Genomic DNA, 12,144 nt, shown 5'->3' on the forward strand with positions numbered 1-12,144 from the left:
GCTGACAGTTGCACTTTGGAAGCAGTGAAATCAAATTGGAAAGCTGAACGCCTGGATGAAAACATTAGTTATGTTTACGGCTGTGCTGGCTTTGTCCTTCACGTGGCCTCTAAGGGCGATAAAGTGAGAGTTACACGATCCACCTTATGCAGAAATAGGAAATGTTGCTGTGAACAGCAGCTGTTGCTTAGGTTGACTCGTGCAGTGAGAGGCCTCGGCCTTCCCAGGCACTGCCAAATAAAGAGACTACTGTGTTGTAAGACCCCCTCCCCATCCCCCTCACACACACTCTTACTTTTCCAAGGTGTTAAACTGCAGAGGTGGACAGGATTGCACAGTTTTACCCACAAATGAGATGAGAGTCGCTGATGGAAAGAACATTATTTGCACAAAGTTGCTGGATTGGGGTTTTTGTGCGTAATCAAAATGTGTCAGTTGCTTGACAGAGGATAGACACGGCTAACATGACGGATGATTTGCCTCTTAAAGTTGCAGGCGCTTCTTGGGCAAACGAATGACGGCATCCGAGACATCTCGGCCTCGCAACTGACAGCGCAGATTCCACATCCATCTCCAGTTTTACCACTGTGGGATCATCCGTACGGTGCTTCACAGGAGGTGAAGAGCAATTCCATTAGCTGTCAGCGGTCGGGATGCCTCGCAAAACAAAAACCTGGGGAATATGGGAGAAGAAAACATGATTGTAACCCGCCTGGCACTCTGCACTGTCAAGACTGTTTGCAAACTATCAAGCCAACATGACGAACATTTTCAATACATCACAGAAGCTTCATTTTTATTTGCAAAGTTGCTTATTGTACCTTAGTTCATGATGGACTTTAGGACTTCATAGGAGCTACCCTTCCTCATGGCACCTGAAAAGGGAAATAAATACAAGTTAAACAAAAACATAGTCGTCCCTCGCCATTTCGCAGTTAAAATTTTGCAGCTTCACACAATCACGGTTTTTCAAAAATAACAAATTGTGCTGTTTCATGGTTGAATGAGGCCTATTATTAGTAAAAAAAAAAAAAAAAAATGCATATTGAAGCAAAGTATGTGTTTTTTGCAAATGAAGGATTTTCAAGCATAAAAATGGCTAAATGAAGTAAAATACAAACAGGGCATTCATAAGATGCATTCAAAGACGCTGTGAATAAAATTTACTATTCTACACTGGTCACTAGGTGTCAGTAATGTTATTGTAATGTTCGGTGAGACACACAAACGCCAGACTTGATCACCAGAACAACAGGCTTTTACTGCATGTTTGAATTATCAGGCACAATAATCCATAATAAAACTCCCTAATAGAAAACGGGCTACTGTTGTTGCAGTAACGCCCGCCACTCATCTCCCCTAGGGAACACGTTTACAGCAACACACACAAGCAGGAGTCTTAGTTATGTCTTAAATGACTTATTTACTCTTATTATGTCTACTATAATGGGTAATATGAGCATAAAGGTGACTACAGGGGTATAAAAACATATTTAGAAGGTCGTAAACAAGTTTTGTATGCGGTAATTACGAAAATATTCCATTTATAAATAAGGAATCCTACTTCACGGAAATTCACCCAAACAATGAACTGCGATAAACAAGGGATTACTGTATATTATTGTTTGTTCACCTACATTAAATACTCAACTGTAAAGTCCATACATTTTCCATGAGCACACCATGGTTTTCTTAATTAATTCAAAAACCAAAGCAATTTTTCCCATCGGAAATAATCAAATGAAATGCATTCTTCCCCGCACAGCCACACTGAGGAAAGACAATATTGCTTAACTTAACTTTCTGCACATCATTATGTCTCCCAAGTGGCAGCGCGCCAAAGTAGAGGAATCCATCACTATGGAAGTGAAAATGATCATCATAACAACCTCAGAGAGGAGAAAAACCCACCAATTTTGGCCGCTCTTTTGGTCTCAACCGGCAACCATTTTAAAAATGTTGCAACTATTTTGATGAAGTAGAACCACAGGGATAAAAGTTGTGTTTTTCGTGTGTTTTGTGTACAGTGTGAGTGACTTAGGAGATCATTTTCAAGTTACGACCGTCTAGGAACGGAAGTCATTCGTAACCCGAGGACCACCTGTATTCTTTAGACTGCAAATTGGTTGAGACTGAATGAACAGTAACTCTATTTGTTTCAACCAAGTACTGTCTCTATTTTGCATGAGTTGCGTGAGTCAGTTGATCAATCAGTGTGCCCATCCCATCTATGCAGTATGACAGCAGACAGTGTCAATCAAAACGGTAAACAGTTATTACCTCTGCAAAGGCCCATTTTTTGATACATATCATTAGATTGTGCAGGTGTACCTAAATGTTGTAGCCGGCGGGTGTATTTTGCACACTTGGATCAAATGCAATGTCATTCAGTAAATCAGAAATCCCGCCTGAAAAGATTGCACACTATGCAATCCAGCACGCGGATCGAAGTTAGTTGTATATTGGACCAAAACAGCCCGATATACAACTCCCTGCTTTAATTACAACGGCGTGTTCAATCAGAAAGCATAAAACTCCCAGCGGGCAGGTGGCATGTGTCAGTGAGGCCTCCAAGGATTGATGTGCCCAGGTCTCTGCGCTTCTTGGGCTGGCGGCCCACGACCTGCGACACGGCCCCATCATTTTTATGACATCTTAAGGAATATTCTTTTTTAATACAGCCCATTACGGCAGACATACAAATCTTTCCCACTGTGGCCCCATCTACAGCCTGATCAATTTTTACACTGCTGAGCCGTCTCCTTGTACTCCATTGTGTCACTCAAATTTCATTTTTTACAGGATCAAAACTGCAATACATTACCACCCAAGACCTATTTAGTGTTTCACTGTAACTAAAGGCTTCAGAGAAAATGTAATTTGTTTCTGTAGTAAGCAGAATTGTTTAAATGTTATTTATTTTTATGCGCCAAAGAAAATATATTGTGAAGCACTGCATTGATTTAGAACATAACCATGTCTCCATACGGACAGGAGGTGCTGAATTTATGAATCCTTTGCACAACTCCTTTAATTGAATTTTCCAAATCTCACACCACACACAAATAATCAATACGTGCTCCTGTGTGGAACTTGCCTCAGAATTATTAGGGCCTTGCTTTTTCAATTTCGTACTCATCAGCAGATACAGGCATGGTGGGTATTTGTAATGCAGGAACATCCCTGAGGATTTATGCCTGCTCAAAGCCTGATTGTTCCCTGAAAGTGACTTCTTCTGTAGACTTTTGTTAACATTATACAATGTCTGTAAGCACTTCTTAACAGTACACTCCTTTACAGCAGTAGTCCAACGAAGAGAAACAAAATGGATATACTGTACTGTACTTTGCTGCCAAGGCAGGGTGCAATTTGTCTCATGAAAATGTAGCCCGACGTCATGAGAAAAGTTTACTATACAAAGAAACAGGAGTGTAACTACGCCTGCACAAGAACATCCTCCACAAACAAGGCAGACATTTGCAACAAAATAGTACATTTTGACGCCGTTTCAGAGTGGTTAAAATTGAGAACGTAACCGTGCATCATTTTTGTATGAAACTTTTATTCCTTGTTATCCGTGGTGATGGTGCTGCCACAGACTTGACTTGGTGCTTTAAGTGGTTTGATTTGGTTAACTGGTATTTCCATCGTAAAGGGTCTCACAATATCCGACCTGTCAAATCAAACTGTCCGACTTTTTACTATGCTTTTGTTGGAGTGCCAATTAGGCTACTGTTCAAACAAACACTTGCCAATTGAACGGTGAAAAATGAAATGTCATTTCTGTTGTGCTGAAGCTTATCACTCGAGTTGGAACAAAACGTGATGTGGTCACTGACAAATAAATAAAACCACTTCTTCTGGTCTTCACCATGTTTAAGAAAAAAAAGAGCACCATTTTAAATGGAGTGAATAACAGGGACAAGATTCCAAACAGTTAGTGCTGCTTAATGACAATGTCTGCACACATCGTTGTTTCTCGTGTGTATGCTATACATTGGCAAGTTACCAATTGGCAAGTAGACACTATTTACGACCCATGCATAGTTTTATGTCATCTCTCTTTATTCTCCAACATCAAGTTCCATTAACCTCATCTTGTGATTGGGCAGTAGGCAACGAGGTTAATGTCAACACACAACTTGCAGTCAGAAAGTCACCAATGCGTGATCAGTGAAGAAGACCTTTAAACAGAAGACCTATACTTACTATGCATTAATAAAATCACCCCCTGCAGTTGCACAACGCAAAGGCGCTGAGGTGGGTGCGAGGATGACCATCAACATTGATGTCATCAGATCACTACGGCTGCTAAAAAAATCATCCAAAGTGTGGAAGTATTTATTCATTAGGCTACCAAATGCGACTAAGAACTTTTGGAAAATTACTGTTTTCCAAACCATGTTGTTCCTTTTTTATGTGTGCTTTTTTGATACGTCATATGCCCACTTGCCGCATGCGACCGTGTTTCGGTTTTGTTGATCTTGCACTCTGTATGACTAAATAAATAAATGTACCAGTACTTTTGTTGCACACCTTCCAAGCTTATTTATTTTGTGTTTTAGCCTTTTTCATTGAGACGGAAAAAGTCACAAATCTGTTTTATATATCTGTTTATTTTCTGGGCTACCCATTAGCTGTGCTCTAAAATCACTGAAACAACATTCAATGATTGGTAGACTATAGACTATCAAACGAATCAGATTCAACTATGAAAATCCTGAGTTGAAGACGGACAGAATACCAAGCTGAAAGGTGCACTATGTGTGTATTATCAAGCGACAGTTCACTACATTGATAAACACGCTGATTCCTGCTATTTCACAAAAAAAAGTTGTGTTGTCTTACAGACATGTGACACATTGATGTACAGAATAGCTTTTACCTCCTGATACCATCACCATCAGTTGCTCGCATTGCAGACTGCAACTTTGAGTTATAGTTTGTTTGCTTAAAATGTGTGCCTGAAAACACATAGAGGGCACGTTCTTTCTTGCTGCTATCCGTATTGTGACGTGTGTTGTTGTAAGGAGGTTTATGCAAAACTGATAAATTTCACAGATCCACCATGTGACAAAAATGTGACATTCCTGGGGTGTGGATCCACAATGCATCAAGTATGTTCAGGCCCCTTACTGGAACAAATTAATATAATTTTCTAACAACCTTGTCGGAAAACAAGCTTACTATCCTGACAATAAGCCCCATTCACTTTCCACCATTCACCATTGTAAGATTGGATCACAAGAATTGCTTTGCTGCAGGCATAATATGTGCCTAAAATAATCCAATTAATCCTTTCCCCAGGAAATCTACTCACTGACGTGTTGGTGTAACCATAGAAAAATGTTGTTTTTCTCCAAAGGTCACAGAAAACCTAATTGTCTTAGCTACTCAAACAAGCATCCATTGATGTTGCAAATGTTAAATGGCAAGGACAACGCAGTGAGAAGCAAATCAAATAGTGAAGTAGTAGCAAGGGGAAGTCCTTGGGAAATCAAATAGCCTTGTGACTACATTTGTTTTCATGCTGATCCTGAACTCCAGCAAGCAGATGCAACAAAATGTTTTTTTTTATAAAGATCGGACATCGCCATCGATAGATTTGCAGCTACTCTATTTTTTTTAGATTTGGCGCTTCGTCTGGCACACAAACACATTATAACGGGACTGTCTATATAGCTCGTCGTACAGTCGATGGCATCATAACTCTGCACATTCCACAACTGACTTGGTCGCGTATTATAACTATATCTGTTCATCAATATAGTGAGATGTGCATTGTCTTTAAAATCAGCGCACACTTACATGGAGCCCGGAAAACATCATGAATGTTCTTCTTAATCGCCTGTGTGTGTTCTAAGTCACGGGCACGGGTGTCTACTGCCGCACAAAATGAAACTACCCATTTCTTATCACACAAACCAAAATGCTCAGTCCACACACAAACAATGAGACAGTTTTTTTTTTTTTTTTTTTAAATCTAATAACCTAATAAGTTTGGTCCTTCACAATTTCTGTGCTTGGTGCCGCTGACAGACCTTTTGGTTGCCGGGATGTTTCTTTTTGTTTTAGCTCTATCAGGCGAATAGATACAACAAAATCATATGCTTGCAAGAATAATGTGTGTCCAAACTATTCATTGGACACACGTTCTTTAGCTTACTTAAGCTGTGCTCATCGCCCAGCTTTTGCGTCAGTTCCAAAGTGACCTTACAATTCTCGCTGGCATCTGCTTGCAGTCAAACACAAGGCGATTCCTTGAACTGCCATTTCCTAAGAGGTTGTGAAGTTTGAGCCTGAACTTAACAAACCAACAGCATACAAACTATTGATTCATGATTATTATTAAATAGGAGATCTCGCAAGATTAAAACGTGACGAGATTTCTCTTTCAGAAAAGAAAAGTCTTGGGATAATAAAATGAATCACACGATAAATGAAAATGAACTTGATCATTTTGCCGGCCACTATATATTGCCATGTGCATGCATGTCTGTTTTCCTCGTGTTTTGCCTCCAAACGGGCTGGAGGAGGTTTCACTCTGTGCATTGGTTCAGCACCTAGATGTTTCATAAAGCAACAGCGTTCCATAGAACAACTGCGAACATAGTGAGACCTCTTGTCAGTCTTGTCAGTCACATAGCCGCTTTGGCTTTGTAGGGGGAGACGCGGCAGCCAGCATACACACACGGTAAAAGAGTGGAGCTTTGTGAGGAGCAATGCAAGGTAAAGTAATGGAAGTTGGGAGGGAAAAAGTTGCTTGCGAAGCCAAATGACAGCCCCTGTGTGGTAATATTAATAATGAGCAAGGTAAGCCTATCATCAGTATGCAGAATTTATTCAGAGCAGCTACCCGCATAGAAGGCAATAAAACGAACTTGCCCACCTCAAACAGATCCAAAATTGTGTGCATTCACAGAAAGTGATCGCAAAAGAAATGCTGCTCTTTAATACAGTTGAAAAGCCAGCATTTCAAGAAATGCTGCAAACCTCTGACAGTACGAATTACTTGTGAGAAAATACGTCACAAACTCCAATTCCACAACTTCAGAGTGAACAATTATAGTAAAGACAATATTGCATTATTCTGATATATTATTATTATTATTGATGATTATATATTATCTATATTTAAAAACTAAATACCACTGACACAAAATGGGAGTGGAGTAGCCAGAAATTACTAAAGAGAGGACATTCTAGAGAGAGTCAAATGTGAAGCAATCAGATTAATGAGCCATACTGAATCAAAGGGGGAAATTTGTTGTAAAAACTCAAAACATAAAACAATGAAGCTGTCAAATCCCCAAATAAATATGCCCCTTGAAAAGACAATAAAAGAGCTGAATTTCCCCACTTGCCAGCTAACATGGGTGACACAGCATTAGTAAATCTGTTTTGTTAGTTTATCTCAGAGCCACTGAGTGAAGAGGCATAAAGCCTCACATTCATCATTGGGATGACATGGAAAGTCAAAGTGCAGGTGTGTTTTTCATTGTGCTTTGGCTTTATCAAATTTATCGATGGTATGAAAAATTACCTACCTTGCTTTCCGTTCTGTTTGGCATTTCCTGTTAGCGATGTGGCTACTTTGGATGCTGCAGTGACACAAAAGCCATCATGATTGCATTGAGTCGACAGAGCCTGAAGTGTGAGCTATTTTTATTGAAGGGATGATTGGTCAATTATTTTTTTTTATTCTACTAGATAAGGTTGTGCATGACAAATCCCAAATTAAATGTTATATGTACTCACTTAACTCCCTGTGCCTCTTCAGCTCCGCTTTCAGGTCTGCTGAACACTGTACATGTTCTTGTTTATTGCTGCCCTCTGCTGACTAATTAAAATACAAAATGAAACTGCAGCACAGAATCATAGCAAAAATGAGCGAAAGTAACACACTGAAATGGAATTTTTTTTAAAAACTCAGTCCTTCAAGCAAGTCATTGTGAAAGGAAAAGTCATGTCAAAGGTGGGTATTCATTATATAATAAAGCTATCATCTCCCCATCTCTAGAGATAATGATTTATAAAGGCGTATGTAATGAGATCCGCCTATTCTCAAGATTTAGGACCAAAGAAAGGTTTTGTCTTACGGATATTTCCTCTAGCTCTTTCCTGGCCCTGATGAATGCATCCAGCGATTGCTCCAATTTAGACCGCAGAGAGTCCAATCTGGTCAAAGCAAAAATGACAGATTGGGACGTCATCCACTGTACTTGGTTCAACACACGACCGACTGGAACTTTTTTTTGTTTTAATGTCAAGCAAAAAACCCTTCACATTATCTCCAGAATGGTTGCTATGCCTAAAATGGGGGAAAAGGCCTTGAATATGACATGTTCTCCGAACCTGCAGAGATCTTTACAAGGATCGTCTACTCTATGTATGTTTTGAAATTGTTAAGTCAGAGGGGAAATGGAAATTGTAATTTTTACATTATTGAGGTACGGTGACGATCAAATTCATCTTGGATAACGTTTTTTCTTGAGTGATGATTTAATACTGGATATTGGTGCGGAAAAGGACAAAAAAACCTCACACAGATATCATGGTTTTGTTGAGTGGCTCTGATATTAACTGTATTAGCATCCAGTAAAACGTTTAAAAATGTATTTCTCTTGGAGATAAAGTATCTAACTAAACCCAATAACAATCTTTACTTTTTGCGACCACCGCCATCATGTGCATTAATTAGTGTGGGAAGCGCCTCCAACGCCTTCTGTTTTGCTTTAACACACACCAGTTGCAAAGCAGGAAGCCAGGGGTGGACAAACTTTTTCTCAAAGAGATCGACATACAAGTACTTAATCACGGTGCAACACATCCACAGCAAGTTAACATATCACATAAATCAGCTACTGCTACTACGCGTGTAATAAACAACACCAAAGCGTTAAGCATAACAGGTAACTTTAACTGCTTTTTACAAGTGCCCGCAGGGCATGCTGGGTAGTCCTGTGGTGACAACCATATGAACTATGAAAGACAAAACATTGGATATCAGGAGTGTGTGAACGTCTCTCCTTGTTTACTTCCCAGACGACCTCCTCAACATGTTTTGCAATCAAGCAAAAATGCGACAAATGCGGCGACATGTCTGGAGAGAGCGTACCACAAGCTACCCAGCATGCCCTGCGGCGTGAATATATGGAATTTGGCATGGGTGTTGTGCGTAGATGTTTATTTGTATGCCCATGGTGCAGTAGATGGGTTACATTCTGTGTGTTGACATGTTGTGTTGTTTGGATGGCTTTTTTTGTACAATCTGCAGATTGCATCCGACTATTTCCGGTGTGACTCAAGCGTGCCACAATAGCACGGCATGTCATGTCATGTATTTTGGAAACGCCCGGTGGGTCGGATTAAGACGTTTGGCGGGCCTGATGTGGCCCGTGGGCCGCAGTTTGCTGACCCCTGAGCTAGACCATAGCTATGGGGCCAAATTACGCCACGTGAATAAAACGTTAAGTCAATTATATATCGATATCAAAAAGGCATGTGGTGTCCAATCATCATGACTGCATGTGCACTGCAAGCAAGTTTTGACTGCAACTCAACTTTAAATTTTGACGGCCTTGTCAGGTTTTAAGTCAGCAGGTCCGGAGAATGTGTCATATCCATAAAATTAAGATGCTGAACTTGACATTTTCTTAAAAAATGGGCAATTACAAAATGTGTTGTTGAATAATTTCATAATGGGAGTATTTCAATGAGATGAGAGAATCCCTCTCTGAATGTTTTGAACTCCTGTTTCGAATGAATCATTATTTAATTTAATATTATTATTAATATTATTAATGATATTATCATTATGCTCTTCCCATGTCCATTTTAGTCACATTTCCCCAAATAAAACAGTGCAGTGCTTCTCGTGACTCCACATGACAAACCAGTGAGCACTACGAATCCACTGTAAACTGAGCTCATGACATGTATTCCTGACCTCACTATGAAATTAAAAACTAATGCTTATCTTGATGGATGGGCCAGACACCAAATGTCTGCCTTGGCTGAGGAAATGGTTCTTGTGTTAAGTGGCTCTTATACAACTATTTTTAGTGCTATGTAAATCATTCATAATTTGGCCAGGGACGAATCCCCGTCATTTCTTGTCTCCTGTCATTAAATTCTGATATGTCATTATGTACATCGGGATAGTGTGGCAATTGAAATATGGCAACTCATAAAAAGCATCTCTCTGTAAGCCTTTAAATCAGTGCTGCGCTTTTGTCATCAGTTAGATAGAAATAGTAACTTGCAACTTACTGCATCTTGTTGATAAACTAAGCGTTAATGCTAAAGCCATACATTTCAATACTCACTTTTCCAACTCTGTCGGTGGTGCATCAACTTTGGCCTTGCCTGTGAAATATGAACCATCAAATAGAAAAACAAGATGATCACAAGATCAATTTAGTGTACCGGGTGGGCCAATAAAATGTAACCACTTTTTAACCACACAAGTTTTTGAAATGAGAAAATTGTATTTACAGATTCGTAACGGAAACATCAAATTAACATTTGAGACCAAAGGTTTCCCACTTTGTCACTTGTTTTCTACACAGTTCAGTAATTGATGACATGTTCAATCCACGCTCCTCTTCTGTGGATTACAGCTCCAACACGCACATTGAAGTTTGTGATGACATTGCCACACATCTCAAGAGGGATTCTCCGAATTTCCTGACAGATGTTGGTCTTCAGGGCCTCAGTGGTCTGTGGGTTGTTGCAGTACACTCTCTCCTTCAGGTATCCCCACAGAATGTGTGGCAATGTCATCACAAACTTCAATGTGCATGTTGCAGCTGTAATTGTCTGCAACTGGATCAAGAATGAATTCTGTATGCACCAAGATTCATATCATCATATGCTGCAAATCTAAGGCGTGCACCATTAAGCAAAGCACTCTCTACAGTTGTGAAGAGTAATTTATTTGCAACTGCACTTACTAGTTAATATGTGTTTTAATTGTCCAAGCACCACATACGATTCTGAATAACAATGTAAGTGCTAACATGCCAAGTGGTTAGTCCATATTATAGATCAGTAAAGTACGGTAGCTGATCCGAGGCCACCGTGGCAATTCACCTACACTCTTCTCCTTATTACAAGCCAGTGTAGTTCAAGTCAGTGTGTTCTGTTCAGCTTGTTAGTGTGCCTTCTGTAAGTCTAATAATGTATGCTCCACTGTTGTCTTTACCATGGATTTGTCTGATGGTCTTGGGTTGCTTGTTTTTTTGTTTCTCCTTTCCTTTCCGTGCATACAATTGCTGTGAATCGCATCAAATTAGTGTGATACAATAGTTTTTGTATTGGATCCCACCAATTGTTTCATATAAAGCCATAAATTATTAAATAATGTTTGCCTCATCGCTCAATGTCACACCATGTCTGTGCATGAAAAATAATGATTTTTGTAATGCTTTAGGGATAGGAATCATTTAGAATTTGACCAGTATCATCATTTACACTGCTAAGTGAATCAATTGTCAGGAATTAAAATACATGTTTTTGCCTGCTATATAATAGAGAGGGTGGTCCTTGAAGGAGTGTATGCAATTGTGATTTGGTGCCATTACCTATTTGTATGCGTTAGTGGGACGTTTAGTTTTCAACATACCTTCTTGGGAACTTTTAATACCAGTCAAGTGTGGTTGGCTTCTCACAAACACTGGTGTTTTGGAAGGTGGTTGCTATTCAGGGCAGAGAAAAGCTATTATGTCACTGTAATATTCAGTTTCTAACAAAAACAAATCAATGAGTGTACACTTCACTGCAACTTAACTGGTGGTATTCTAATGGTTTAACATGCCATCACATGTATCGGTGGTTAAACAATCAACCACACTGACCCAAATATAAGACTGTAAAAGTATTAATTGTATGTCCTCATTATGTTTACTTTTTGCCATATTTACGTTTATTCTGTGCAGCCTTTGGTCTGATGACAAAAACACTAGTGTGAACGACAAGCTATTTTTTGTGTGTGATTATTTTATTAGCTTTCTCCCATACACGTGCCTTGAAAAGAAGGGCCGTCTTATGTCAGAGTCAGTTCGGTAAATATTGTCCTAATACCTGAAAATATTTACTGTACTTACATCAGCATGTCCAATTTGCAGAACTCTCTTAACCCTA

General features: G+C 39.5%; 1 protein-coding gene across 1 annotated transcript in view; it reads left to right on the plus strand.

Moving 5' to 3' along the window:
* alg6 (ALG6 alpha-1,3-glucosyltransferase) overlaps positions 1–4,454 on the plus strand; it is a 30,789-nt gene extending 26,335 nt beyond the window's left edge. Inside the window, exon 15 of the mRNA XM_054789832.1 lies at positions 490–4,454. The gene's annotated coding sequence lies outside the window, so the exon portion shown is untranslated. The remainder of the gene's footprint in view (positions 1–489) is intronic.
* The last annotated feature ends 7,690 nt before the right edge of the window (positions 4,455–12,144 follow it).

This window comes from Dunckerocampus dactyliophorus, chromosome 10, assembly GCF_027744805.1.
Source record: "Dunckerocampus dactyliophorus isolate RoL2022-P2 chromosome 10, RoL_Ddac_1.1, whole genome shotgun sequence".
NCBI lineage: Eukaryota > Metazoa > Chordata > Actinopteri > Syngnathiformes > Syngnathidae > Dunckerocampus > Dunckerocampus dactyliophorus.